Below are 16652 nucleotides of genomic sequence, written 5' to 3'. Positions count from 1 at the left end.
ATTCAACTATCATATCGTATAACTCATCATCTATTGGACTTTTTCCCTTTTTATGATATAACTCGTTCAACTTATCAACATATTTCTCTATTTCATGTATGCTTATTTCCTTAATTTTATCAAAATTTTTCTTCGTAATCTTGTTCATGTCTAGTTGTAGTGTTTATATAATTTTCTTTATATTTTTTCAAAAAAAAAAGTTATATATTATAAAAATATAGTCAAATGTTATATAGTTATATGTTATAAAAATAGTATATATATAATGGTTATATATTATAAAAAATAGTCATATAATAATAGTCATATATTATAAAAATATAGTTATATATTATAAAAATAGTCATATATAATAGTCATATATTATAAAAATATAGTTATATATTATAAAAATGTAAATTAGAACATTTGCAAGAATAAGTATATCTATCTATACCAATACACATAAGTTTGAACATAATAATATCACATAATGTATTTATTTGTATTTTATTAATTTTTTCATTACACACTATATATATATATAAGCATATCTTAATCCTTTTAGTCTTATAAATATCAGCCAAATAAAATAATCTATTATTAACAATTTCCTTGTATTTAAAACACTCTCTGTAATTATTAAAAGATAATAGTGTATTGTAGCGATTTATACTATATTCGTAATCATCTAAATTTCTTTTTATATATTCCAAATTATATAATGATATATATTGAATTATATATATATTATTACAATTAATGATATTTGATAATTTTGATTTATTGTTTGTAAATATGTATTTCTGTAATTTTTTTTCTTTGATGTATCTAGATTATCATAATTTAATTTAATTTTAAGTATTAAATCCTTATCAAAATTTATTCTATCATATATATATCTGTGATAATTCATTGTGTTAATAGTTGCACTTACAATAGTATTTATATTTTGAGAGATGTATACAAAATATATTACATATAACAACTTTCAAATCTGAATTTACCTTTATTTTTTCACATATACTATTACATGAAATACAAAATAAATGGTAATATGATTCTTCCAGTTTTAATGTATAGAACAATCTATTACTTTTAAATTTCATATATAGTATAATACATTTAACATATTCTTTATCATTGTAGTATTTATTATATAAATCTATAATAGTTTTAAAACTGTTTATGTTTTTTACTATACTTTCATATTTTATATTAGATATATAGTCTACAACATAAAGATTTTTACAATTTAATAATTCATTTACTTTATATTTCAATTTTTTTTTCAAACATTTTTGTATAATTTCTTTGTCATTTTTACTTAACTTATCATATTTTTCCTTCAAATTATACACGTATGTTTCGTCGAAATAAAGTTCGCAGTATAAGATTTTTAATTTATTATTTGACGAATCCATCTTTCAATTTAAATGTATTATTTCTGTTTTTAAAATAATTTTTGGAAAACAAAAGTTACAAAGAAGATAATGAATAAAATTAAACAAAAATTAAATATGTAACCTAATATACGTCACAAATAATATTCTCAAATCCAGCATTGTTGTATACCAATAATGTTGCGTATCTAGAAATATCGTCTTTAACATGACCACCATTATATAGAAAATCTTTTATTGAAAATTTGTCATTAGAAATATTTTTAATTTTCTCTTTTATAGCATAAGGCAGCGCTCGGAATTAGTTGCACATTTCGGGCCGATTTCCGATACAACGCCTCCTGTTCCACCACTACCGCTCGGCCGCTGGCGGCCGAGCCGCCGATAGCTCTGGCTCAGGAACGTTTTATATTAGAAATAGGCTGGATTGTTTAGGCATCTTTCGGGAAATCGTAACATTTTCTTTACTACATAAATAATGTTTATTTTTATTAATACATAATATATATATGTTTAATTATTAATGAAAATAAACATTATTTATGTAGCAAAAAAAATATTACTATTTTCTGAGAGGTGCCTCAACAACCCAGCCTATTTCTTATATAAAACGCTCCTGCGCCAGAGCTATCGGCGGCTCGGCCGCCAGCGGCCGAGCGGTAGTGGGGGAACAGGAGGCGTCGTCTCGAGAATCGGCCCGAAATGTGCAACTAATTCCGAGCGCTGGCATAAGGAGTATCATTATCTATTACGAAATTTTCTATTTTTACATTTTGTTCTCTAAACAATTTTCTCAAAGAATCTTCTATGATCTTATTTTTCATATACGGAACTGACATTGCAAACGGGTCATACTTTATCCACGTATCGTCATCAATTTTGTTATATGAATATCGTCCGATATATTCTTTCGATGAACACATTTCGTATATTCCTGAATTTTCTAGTGTTTTACAACATACAGCTCCTATTAGAAAGAATACTTCGCCTCCGATTGTTAGATCATCTGGTATATCTATAGGATCGTCTAGTACAATGTTTTTTGCACCAGAATTATAAAATCTTGATAAAGATTTCTTGTGAATTCTAGGAATACTAATAAAGAAGACACCATTTGCAAATAGAACAGAATTATTATTTATATTTCTAAACATATCAAATGACAGTTTATTACCTAAAAATGGACCTAAATTACCAATTTCTCCAAGAAACGCACAATTTTTTTCCTCCTTTACAATAGATTTTCTAACTATACACAATCTTTTAGTAAGAGAGTCGTAACTTATATTATTAAATACAGAACTATCTAACTTCAAAGATTCTTTAATACTACCTAATCTATTTCTCATGATATCAAACTCTACAAATTCAACGGATTCAGGTACAGACGATATAGGGTCTGTTGTTTTTGTTACAAGTATAGGCTTAAATGGAACACACGATAGGACTGTTGATAATATTTTTTCTTCTTCGGTTTTGTAAGATCTGAATCCTATTTTGTTTGTTATCTTTGATAACTCTCCTGACAGTTGACTGTACCACTTACCTTGTCTCAAGTTTAAAACAATCATCTTTAACATATTGTGATATATTAATCTATATAATTCGTGTTTTAATCTTACTTCTCCGTTAATTATCTTAGTATCTCCTGTTATAAAATCTGTAGGATCAGACGCTTTCAAAAACATTCTAAATTTATTCTCTTCAGTTATTTTCTTGTTAACTATCATGTCTGTCAGTACAGTAAGAGGATCAACGTTGTTTATTAAATCGTCCAAAAATGTTAATTTATTTGCAAATAAACAAAATATAACAGGCTCTATAAAATTGTTATTATTTTCGAACGAAACTACATCTCTTATAAATCCACTATCTAAACTAGATAGATTTTTATACTGTTTTGAGACTATTCTGCTGTTAAAATTACATGTTTGATACGAATGTGATTTATATATCACTTCCAAGAGTTCCATTTGTTTATCCAAAACAATTTTGTTAAGATTCGAAAGAGAAAAATATGGATGTGTTTTTAATATCTGTTGTTTCAAGACATAAGGAGTGTTGTCCTCTATATATTTTACCAACGCGTCATATTCAAAATTATTTATATCAGTACTGTAATTTCTTAAAATAGTTTCTATGATATCTTTAGATAAGGTGTTTGCGGATGATAAAATATTCTGATTGATTAAATCATATATAGCCTTCTTCCCCAATCGTTCTATCTTGGAAGTGTCTATATTTTGAATGTTAAAATAACTTGGTTTTTCTAAGAAGTCAATTTCTTTTTCAGGCTTTCTTTTTTGTTTTTTCTTACCTCCCTTTTTATAATCTTCATTAGAAACCTCCATATTATTGACGAGCATATAGATCTTTCTGCATACATCACATCTGTTTTGACATTGATCGTACATGTGGTAATGATTAAATGAATTATCTATATATTATTTTCTTCATTCTCTTTTATTTTTGATATAAAATTATCCAATGTATTTTCATCTTTACAGTTACAAATGTCATCTCGAGAAATTCTAAATATATATTTTTCATTATTCATTTATTTATAATAAAAGAGCGATTTAAAATCCTCCATTATTTTCATATGTAGCTATAAAGACTGATTTATCTAAATAATTTGATGTTATTTGATTTTTATCTGTGGTAAAGTCGTTAAAAGTATTGTTTTCTATGTTCAATTTTATATGCTTTTGATTGCCATCTGTTCTGTATCTTGATAATTCTTGATAGTCGCTGAAGTTGTCTTCAATTTTAAATTTAAGCAATGATATAAGATAATTGAATATTCTCCATCCGTATTCATTTTTATCTTTTAGAAAAGAGTATAATGCTAGTGTAGCCAACATAGATTGTATGTTTTTTATTGATATTTTATTCTTGTCTATATCTATATAAAATGTATTTGTTAGGTTAGACATTATCAGATATTGTTTGTTGTTATCTATTATATTCGAGAAACTATACTTACCAAAGTTTCTCCTGTTGATTTTTGATTTCTTAATATTTTCTGATTTTTTTCCACCTTTCTCAGTCCTACTTTCGAAAAAGATTTTATTTAGAAACGCGTTATATTTTATTGAATATACTCCATTGACGCTATTTAATTCATCTATTATAACTTCGGGTTCAGATAATATTACAATTAATTTATCGAATCTATCATTTATATCTTCAATATCTATAAAATTGTCAATATTAAGCATGCATATATTATTTCCATATAGTTTATAACTAATATTATTTAAGTCAATAGAATTTCTATATTCTTTAACTTTTTTAAGATCAAACTTCTTATATTTATCTTTGATATAAAGTAAAAAAGAGTATAAAACAGATTCATATTTCTCACTATTTTCATATATTTTATGACATCTAAATAATTCGTTATTCATTCTTATTTGATTTAACAGTTGAAATAACGGATCTATAAATTTAATTCCGTTTATATCTGTTGTTCTTATTTTCTCGAGTGTGTAATTACTAAGATATATGCAATCTATCAATTTTCTATTATTATAAAACAAAGACAAGTGTCCTTTAATAAATGGATAACCAAGAATATGAAGATTGTAACCAGTTATCATCTTAACAGCAAACATCAGTAAAATCATATAGAAGAATGATTCTGGAAAATATACATCTATATCTTCATACTTTACGTTATGTATTATGTGATTTGTATACGATCCATAACATATTAAATACGAATGTATATATAATAATTTTCTCATAATGTTGATGATAATAGATTCCAACGATTTGAATTCTTCGTCGTCCGTATTACCATTTTTTACATTACCATTAGTATTTCCTTTTATTTTTACATTATTTATGTATTTAGTAGATATTTTCTTTATGTATTCTTTCGATTTACTGGTTTTATAAATACTTGATACATCTACGTGAGTCCTTGATATATCTTGATTATCTTCTTTAGTTAAAACTCCCAGTAGTCTTGTATATTTTGTAACAACTATAAATTGATATTTTATAATATTTATAATCCCCCTATAATCATACTTGCAATTCTTTTGTCTATTAAAATATTCATTAACTCTATCATTGATTCTGTTATAAGTAATAATATTTTTGTCTATAGACATTTCATTCTGAAAAAAACGTTTCCGAAAATTTATTAAGTAGACTTTTTAATTTTTGCTTATCAAACTTACATATGGTTGAAATCTTATTTGAATATCCCTGGAGTATTGTACACTCGTTATCTGACAATTTTCTGTCTCCAAGATAGTGATTTAAAGTTTGATTGTCATTCATAATTTACTTATTTATATTAATTTTTCAAGTAATTACCAAAATTAATATTTTTATTTAATTACAAAGCCGAGAATTTAATGTTTAATAACTTTTGTAATTTTTCAATAAATTAGTACTTCAAAATTTCAAGGCTATAAATGAATGATAAAGATAAACTTTCAAATTTAATGAAAAAGTATCAGGATAATAAGTATTTATCACAAAACGATGAAAGTAAATTACAATATTTTTATTGTTGTAGGATATGCAAAAAATGCGGAAAATTAAAAAAGAAAAATATCATTTATACATATAATGATTATATATATAAATACAATTTATAAGAAATTAATATTATTAAAGTCTTTGTACTTCTTTCAAAAAACAAGTACTTTACAATCCTTGAGATTATTAGATGCCACTGTAATTACGTTATATATATATTGTCGTGTACTTCACATGTCATATTATAATTGTAGAAGTAATAGTATAATTCACTTTCCAACTTTATGAAATATTTCATTAATTTTTCATCTTCTTTAATATTGAACTGTAGAATATCACACACGTTATTAATGTTTAAATGATATATTACTTTATTTATAAACGTGAAATGATCTATGTAAAAAATTGATGCAAAACACCTCCTGATATCCTTAATAGTATTAAAAGATAAATAAATAAAGTTATATTGATTATCAAATAATAATATACAATCTTTAAATTCAAAGTCTAGATCTTCAAAACTTTCAAATTTTAAATATAAATTTTTGTTCTTACATTCTTTTTTATAATTTTTTATAATATTTTCTTTATGAATATCATCTAAACAATTCCTATCATATAAATTTATACTATATTTTTTTGAAATTATCTTATTTAATAATTTATAATTAAATTTTTTATCTTTTTGTGATAAACAAATTGTTTTACTATTTAATTTAATCTTGTTTATTACGAATATATAATTCGATTTTATAGAAAAAGACTTTAAATTAAATATTTGATTTTCACACGAAAATATTGAATGATAAATTTTTTTTCAAATATAATTCGTTATATTTTGCTTATTAATATAGTACAGAGATCCATGTTCCTGTATTCTTTCTTAATACATAAATGATTAATTATATATGATTTACCGATATTAAGATTACACAATTTACCAGTTATAATTCCAATTATATTATTATTATGTTTTAATTTTAGTGCTAAGTTATGTTCTGACTTAAGAAAATTCATAAAATATATCTCGTCATACAATATAGGATAGTTGTATTTCATAAATAAATAAATACATACATAATCATTAATAGATGCTAATTCAACTATAAAATTTTTATTATCTGTTTTAATTAAAGGATCATTTGTATCTATAATACCATCAACATTTTCGAACTTATATTTATTCCAAAAATGTGATTTTTTCATTATTTATAAGTTATCAACATTATAAATCAATTCTCTATTTCTAACGAACAAATCCAAAATACCATTAGTTTCTTTAGCCTTACAAACTAAATTCATATCTTTGTCATATATATACTTTGATTCAGAATCAAAATATCCGTCTTCAATAATATCTGAAATAACGTACTTTATTTTGATAACTTTTTTGATCTTATATGTTTTAGATTCATTTACATATTTTATTATTTTTTATAGTATCGAAAATATATTCTTCGTTTATAGGTTCTAATGTATTGTACTTGTTATAAATAAATTCAATTGACGACTCTTTGAGAAGAGAGTACAATTGAGTTATTCTATTTAATTTTCTTTTTATAAGTTGAAACATTTCGTTATCAGAAGATTTTCCATTTTTTGTAAATGCTAATATTATATGAACATTTACATACTTTCTATCTATATTATAATGAAATCCATATCTCAATGATCTTCCTATAATTTGTCTTAATTGAGATTCTGACCACGGTATATCCAAAACAACAAGATCATTAACACTTGTAAAAGACACTCCTTCACTACCAGCATTAGTAAAAATACAACATTTTACGTATTTTCCACTGTCGTTATTAATGTGATTAAACTCTGATAAGTTTCTTTCCCTAATATTTGATAATTTTAAATATTCCTTAAGTGTGGATATTCCTTCGTAACTTACGAATGGTTCATATATTAAACATTTACCTTTTGACTTTAATATAAGTCTACATGCTTCTATGTATTTATATGAATATTGTTTTAGTTTATGAAAATTTTCATCGTTTATATTGTCATCATTATTATTTATAAATTTCTGGATAATTTTATCATCAAAACTCATATTTTCTATACTGCGTCTAAAAGAAGAAAGTTTTGATTTTATAAAGTTATTAAATTCCTCTTCTGTCATTTTCTCTCTGATCTTCAAACCGTCGTATACAAATGTTGAAACCATTCTCCTTATAGGTTTCAATTTATACAAATCTTTGTTCAAGGACTCATATTTTTCTGCCTCGTTGTAAAATGATTCTTGATAATCTGTCATTAGTATTTTGTATATGTGAATGCGTTTAGATGCAAAATTATCATTTTCAATTGTATTTGTTAACGAATCGTTTTCAACTTTTTGGTACGAAACTATTGAAAGTAGTCCGTTCTTCAACCTATTTCTGTTAACTAACTTTTCGTCATCAAAATATCTTTCGTCAAAATTTACACAATATTTTTTCTAAGCAAATTTACAAGAATATTAAACTCTTTTATATCGTTTACAACCGGAGTTGCAGACATTAGAAGTAGTTTATTGTATTTTTCATTACAAACATTACTTATAAGTCTGTATAATCTGTTTATTTTTCTCTCTTTGTTGTCGTAATCCTTTTCTTTATTTCGTAGTATGAAATTGTGCGCTTCGTCAATTATAATTAATACTCTGTCTCTTTTGTTCTTACAATTTTCTAATTTTTCTTTAAATTTTAAAAAAACGTTATTATCATCATAATGTAGTATCTCAACTTTCTTATTACAATAATCAGATACCCCTTCCTCTTAAATTTTGTGTAAATTAGCTTTTACAAATATAAATATTCTCCACGAAGGATATATGTATGTGATATTCTTAATTATATATAATCCTAATAAAGTTTTTCCAAATCCAGTGTCCCAAAATACAAGTAAACTAGATAGTGTCTTCAATCCTATGAAAACTCTAGACGTAAAAGATTGATATTCTGTCAGTATTTTATCTTTCATATTAATGTCTAGACTTTTTGTGTTTTCTATTGCATAATTAATGTGTTGAGCAACTATCTTTTCCAATTCACCCATTTAATGATATTAATATTTGATATAAATGCTATTTCTAAATATTTTCAATATTATTTTTACATGTATATCTATAATATTCATTATACTTAGTGTATATCCACTAAGTATTTATGAACTTGTAGTAAAATCTGTTGTTATGAATATGGATAATAAGATAAAACAAAAATATAATCTACCCATTGTCAAAAAATTTACAGTTTTTAGTAGTAATGATAATATACATAGTTCTGATGGTATAATGGATATTGTAGGTGATAATGTTATATTTACAATAAACGGGACTAGAATAGAGTTAGATATTGTTAAAGAATATGATAAAATTGTACCTATGATATACAGTAAATGAATGACATCAATCTAATTTGTTATCATATAAATGGATAAGTACTCTAGTGCTATATCTGATAATGTAAAAAAATCATCAAATTTTTTACGCGAAAACACAAGATGGATTACATTAGGAATTATTATTTTAGCTATATTTATAACACTCATAATGGCAATATGCGATAAATATGTTGAAAATGGAGATAATTATCTCTTAGGAGCCACATACTTTGATATATTGTCAGTAATATTATGTATGTTCTTGTTCGTTAATTTATGCATAGGATACGGATCTGTAAAAATGTAGAAGCTTATTATTTATATAAATAATATAAATGAAAATTTTTTTATTCCAATAACTTCTGTAGTAATTATAGGCATAATTATTATAATATTTCTTTTTAATTATAATGAACATCTTATTATAAAAGAAACTAGAAAGGAAATAGATAAATTTAACGACGAATATTTTAAGGATTTAAGACAAAAAGAGACACAAATATTTGACTTTAAAGTTGAAAATATAGAAGAATTGGAAGATTTGGTTAAAGATTTAAATGAATTATCTCTAGATTTAACATCTCAAATAACACAAGTGTCAAATAAAATAAATGATGTAGAAAAAAAAGTTAATGATATAGAAATTAAAATAAATGAAAAGAATGACGATATTAATGTGCTTAAAAGAAAAATTTTAGAGGAAAAATAAGCTTTTGTAATTATTCATTTATATAAATGAGCATTTTACTAATTGTATCTATTGTTGTGCTAATAACAGTGATTTTATTCTTGTATATCAAAATTACATCAAGGGATATTATAAATGTTCAAGATAATTTTGTTCATACAAAAGATTTTTTCAAAGAAAATCCCAAACTTTACGAAAAGTACATTAGTGACTGCAGCAAGGAGTCAGATATGGATGATAAACTAGATAGTTTAAAGAAAGAGATTAATATAAATATTGTAAAAGAGATAAAAGATATTAATGAAAAAATCAATAGTATGAAAGAAGAAATTCTATCATCTGTAAATAAGATTGTGAAAGAAGAAATTATTTTAAGAGAGACTAGTTAAATATTAACTTATTTAATATATATAAATGGAAGAAAAAATAGACAAACAATCATTGGCCATTAAGAGATTGAACGTTATAGCAGAGATGCCTGCTTTTCGTGAAAAAATGAACTTCACAAAAGGAGGAAACAAAGGATTTGGAAAAGAAATAAAATGGGGACATGTTAAAGGTACAGACAAATATTTTTCGTACTACGAGGACAAAACTAATTCCGGTACTAAATATATAATCACTAGCGATCTAATACAGCATCCAAATTCAGAAAATAACGGAGGATTAAAAGTTTCAAAAAAATCAGATGTACTAGACGAAATAGATGGAGTTGAAGACATCGATAGCTGGGGAGGAAGAAGGAATACAAAAAAAAAGTAAACAATTACTTTATAGTTAGTCTCTGTAAAATTCTGAAACCTATATATATAATTATATCCATCCCAGGTCTATTAGGATTTCCTACCTTATCATCTATATAATTAACTGTCGATTTAAATTTTGTTCTAAATTTATTTGTCTCTTTAAGGAACTCGTCGTTTGTAAATCCATTAAGACTTTCTATCTTAAATACTTTTACAGCTATAAACTCTAACAAGTTTATCGATCCTATTATTAATATGGTTGTAAGATCAGATGATTCGCTTTCTGAGATTTTGTTGTATATATTATTAATATCAGAATTTGATAGATCATCCAAATCACACATTTCCATATTAAGATTATTGTTCTTGCAGAAATATACAATATCTCTTTTCTTTCTTATAACTTCAGAAATACTTTGATTTTCTAAAAGTTCTGTTAATTTATTCAGTTTATCGCTTTTATACTTACGTTGAATCTTAATATAAGCTTCTGGATCGACATTTCGTTCTATCTTTGGAGTATTTTTGTATTCGATCATTTGAACATTTTTTTCAATTACTTTATCAACTATATCTTCATCGTACAACCTACTTATCTCATCTATGTCTTCCAATACACTAAAATCTAACGTACAATCCTTTCCTTCATTTTTATAATCTAAAATTATATTATCTATTATATCATCATCGGCTATATTATCATCAGTTATACTATCATCGATTATATTATCAAGAACCTTATTGTTTTCAGTACCATGTTCCGTATTTATCTCACATATATCAAATAAGTCTTTGACTCGTAAGATATTCTTTTCTTCAAGTCCGAATAAAAAATAAAAATTGAAAAATAAATTTCTTATCATATCTCTTCCAATTAATCGATCTTCGTTATTGTCTGAAGAATTTTCAATACAATTCTTTACATATTCATAATCAAGAGATCCGTAAACCACATCATATTTATTCAATTTGAATGGATTTTCATCCCTTTTGAAATCATGAGCTTTCAATAAAGTCTTATTATCTATAGAATCAGAATTGATATAACTATCTTTGTCCAACATATTGATATATAAATTATTTATTTAGTATTTTTTTCTTTACTAAATGGGTAAACTAGAAAAAATAAAACTAGATTTTATATGTGATAAAATAAATTTATTATCGTATAATTATAAAAGGAACGAACTTGATGAAATAGAAAAGTTATTAAAGTTAAATGAAAACAATTGTCATCCGGAGGATAACAAAGATGACGTAGGATTAGCTAACTTAGTATCTAACACACTATCATTTTATGTTAAAAATATATTTTCGTACAAAATTAAATTAGGAGGAGGAATAAAGTTAAATCCAGACTTATCTATAATAAATCCTTACAAAAAACATGATGATAACTACACACTGTTGGATGAAAATACAAATAATTTTTTAAAGTTTGTAAGAACAACATATCCTAAATCTATATCTAGAATTGCTTGGGGAGAAAATAATTCAGACGGAAAATGTTTAAAAGATCTTTTTCCAGAGATCATTCCGAATTTCAATTTTTTTGATAGTAAGAAAACATCTATTCTTGATATGATATCTGATAACTATTATTTAGCACCTGTAAACATAGAAGTTTTAAAAAATATCACGTCATATATTACTGATCCAAAATTTAATAATATAAAGGAAAATCCTGATTTTTATTTATTTTCTCTTTTCATAAAAAATATATTTAACAAACACGAAAACGAAATTGGAAATACAGAATATGAAAATTTTTAAAAAAATGATGTTAATAATTGTGTTAATATTACCACGTCAGACAATGATAAATATTTATTGAGAGAAGTGTTGTCAAAAAAAAATTATAATTTGAATGTTAATGACGATATTATAAATTTAATTAGGAATAATAGATCAAATATTAAATACGAAAGTTATAAAAATATTGACGATAGGAATATAAGTGAAATGTTTGAATATATAGATCCGGTAAGATTTTTATACAGTATGGAAATAGAAGGAGACGATATTGGAAAAGCATCAACTTTAAATCAGACTACAATGAAGTATTCTGACTATAAAAAATTAGATATATTTACTAGATATTTTTTAGAAAATGTAAATTATGTATTTGCTATTTTTAATCATAAAGGCTCTACGTACACATATCCTCTTTCTGATATACTTGATAGGATAAGCGATGAAAATGATATTAAACTAATATCTATAATTCCAATTCCATTCGATGATAAAATTACAATGTTTGATTTCTTTAAAAATTTAAAATACAAATATGATGACAAGATCGAAAAGCCTGTTGAGATAAAGTGCGGTACAAAAAACAACTTTGGTCTTGATAAGAAAGGTTCTATAAAATTTATAGAAAATGCAAAACTTTTAAAATCTCCTTACCAAATACTAAATATATATCTATATTTATTCGATGATTATCAAAATGTAAATAACGACGAAATATTCAGCAATAATGTTGAAAAACAAAGATTTATAGAATTTATACTTAGAAAACTTGGATTTAAAGTTAAATCTACTAAAATGATAAGATGTAACAAGGAAGTAGTCAAATTGGATGTCAGTCCACTGCCAAATGTAACTTGCTTTAAAAACATTTTATCTGCAAAAAAAAATGTTCCAGATATTAACAGTAGTATAAAAAAATTGGGTCCTTTGATAAATTTTATTAATAGTTTTTCTACTATAGAAGAAGAAAAAGGAGGAAATAAAACTTGCGAAAAATTACATTTTAACGAAAGTCATGATCCAATATCATTATATAATGATCTGAATCATAAAGATATCAATAATTTTATAAATGATGATGATTTAGGAAAATATAATTTTTTTGCATCTGAAGATATTGATTTTTATAAAGGTCTAAAATACCTCAATGAATCAGATAATATTAATATAGATACTATATCTGATATAGTTCCACTAAATATATATTACAAGAAGAAATTTACAAATAAACTGAATGAAAAAATAAAAAACAACGGAGGAAAAAAAGTGTACGAGACTTTATCTGATTTCCTGAAATACATTGATGATAATCCAAAAGGAGGGTTGAAAGACGTATATGATAATGTTGGAGAACTATTAACAGAATTGACGGAAACACAAGATATTGATCAACAAAATATGATAAGAAATATTATTAGTAGTATCCTAACTAGCGACTCGTTAAATGTTTGCGATATTAATATTCTTAAGAAAAAGTTATTAATGTTAAATAGCATTACGAACGATAGAGATGAAAAAGAACTTAATAGATTAATGTATGATATATCCAGTCTTTCAAATAAAATTCATTCTTTAAAACAAAAAGACATCACTGTCGAAGGTTTTGACGACGATATTTCAGATGTTATAGAAAAAATATATTTTCATACTTTGTCGTTGTACCAGCATTTAAATCTAATAGACGTAATTAGAAATTTTTTAACAATACTTCCAAATTACGGTATATCCATAGTTGAAAAAAAGTTACTAGAGAAAATATAAAGGATATTGATATAACATTTTTACAAAAATCTCTGTATAAAAAAATAAACTATTGAAAAAAAGATTCGAAGACTTGAAAAGGAATTTGGGACTTAAAGGTGAAACTTCAACTAAAACACTTATAGATGATATTTATGAACCATTAATACAACTCGACTAATCTTTACAAAAAGGATATCTTATTATATCTCCTTTTAAATTTCTTGCTTCAGATCTTGTTCCGTCTGCTTTGAATATTGTTGCAACTCCATTTAAACATTCAATTTTAGAAGTAAACAAATCTTCAATTTTTTTTGTATATTCTATTTTATATTTTTTTTCCTTATCTGTTTCATCTATTTTATTGAATATTAATTTGTATATATATATTACTTCTATATGAAAAAAGAAATATAATATTAAAATTATAAATCCAAAAAGAATTAGATTTAATAATAATATTAATACAGAATCTGAACCGATAATACTATAAAGTTCATAAAAGATAAATGTAGGATTGAAATTTATTGTTTTTTCGTTATCTATAGATTTGATAGCCATTTAATCTAAAATTTTTTTAAACTATAATTTAATAATTTTCGTCTCCTATGATATAATTTTATATATTTTTAGACATTCTGTTATAAATGGTTTTCGGTTTTCTTATTAATTGATCTTTATTAACATTCATTATTATGTGAGCATTCTGAGACAGCTGTATAACTTCACACAGATCATCGAAATGACTTAATATTATAACACTTATAACATTATCCCTTACTTTTAAACACGCATATTCTCCTGGAATAAAAGACATTAGTCTTTGTTCTTCTATTATAGGAGGAATTTTTGATAAAATATAAAAGAAAGAGATATAATTCTTGAATGTGTACAGGAACATTTTAATAAAACTATTATTTTCATGTAGAGTATAATCACTATCTGATACTTTACTTATATAAACATCTTCAGATACATTCGTCTGTATTACAAAATTTGTATTTTCAGATAATATTACAAGTCTTGTTACAGTAAATTCAAAAAAAATATCCTTTACCTTAAAAATAATTTTAGTTCTCGGAATATTATATATATTGAAAAGATAACAGTCTGAATAACAGTTGTTCAAGTACATCTGATATATCAGCGCTCGGAATTAGTTGCACATTTCGGGCCGATTTCCGAGACGACGCCTCCTGTTCCCCCACTACCGCCCGGCCGCTGGAGCCCGAGCCGCCGATAGCTCTGGCTCAGGAGCGTTTTATATTAGAAATAGGCTGGATTGTTTAGGCATCTTTCAGGAAATCGTAACATTTTCTTCATTACATAAATAATGTTTATTTTTATTAATACATAATATATATATTTAATTATTAATGAAAATAAACATTATTTATGTAATAAAGAAAATATTACTATTTTCTGAAAGGTACCTCAACAACCCAGCTTATTTCTTATATAAAACGCTCCTGCGCCAGAGCTATCGGCGGCTCGGCCGCCAGCAGCCGGGCGGTAGTGGGGGAACAGGAGGCGTCGTCTCGGAAATCGGCTCGAAATGTGCAACTAATTCCGAGCGCTGTGATATATTATAAAAAGTTTCTGAAACATAATTTGATCTGATATATCTTTATTTAAAATAAAGTCATTACTAGTTATTTTATAAAGATATTTTTTTAAATTTTCATAAAGTAAGATACACTTGTTACCGTCATCCATTAATTTAAAAACAATAGGAAATCCTATAGACCTATTTGTTATAACATTTGATGAAAATTTTAACCAATATTTTACTATTATATTATTCATGTAATTTTTTGTAAATATTCTTGCGTTGAACAAATCTGTGGTATAACATGAATATATGAGATTTAAATCTTCTCTGACAAGATATTTTTGACATAATTTACCTATTGCTATCCTTTCTTCGTTGTAGTTAGCAAATTTCGAAAATGGAGAAATATTTTTTTCTATTTTACTTAAGATATCAAGTTTATCAGTATATATATTTTTATAATTGTCGTCTTTTTTATAATTATCATTTTTTTTGTAACTATCTTTATTATTTACATGTTGTTCGTTATTATTTTCCATTTATTTAGAATTTTTAATCCACTTACTAAAAATCATACTACCGAAAATAAAATCCTCCAAATATGATAAATCTTTTTTTTCTAAATTTTTATTATTACATCTTATTTTTTTTACTGTACATCCAAATAAAAAATACTTTTTTAGATTATTAAATAATACACTCTGTATATCTTCATTAATTTCTCTTCAGTTATTAACACTATCATAGAATGTACAAAAAAATGTACATCATAAATCCAATGATCATTGTTTGCAAATTTACTATGTTCTATCTTAGTATTATTATATGAGTCAAAATTGGAAAAATCAAAATCATTCAACTTAAAAATATATCTCTCAAAAAATTCTATAGACATTCTTTTATTTTTGTACTTATAATCT

The sequence above is a fragment of the Linepithema humile genome, chromosome 7, assembly GCF_040581485.1.
Source record: "Linepithema humile isolate Giens D197 chromosome 7, Lhum_UNIL_v1.0, whole genome shotgun sequence".
Lineage (NCBI taxonomy): Eukaryota > Metazoa > Arthropoda > Insecta > Hymenoptera > Formicidae > Linepithema > Linepithema humile.
This window is presented reverse-complemented; position numbering follows the sequence as displayed.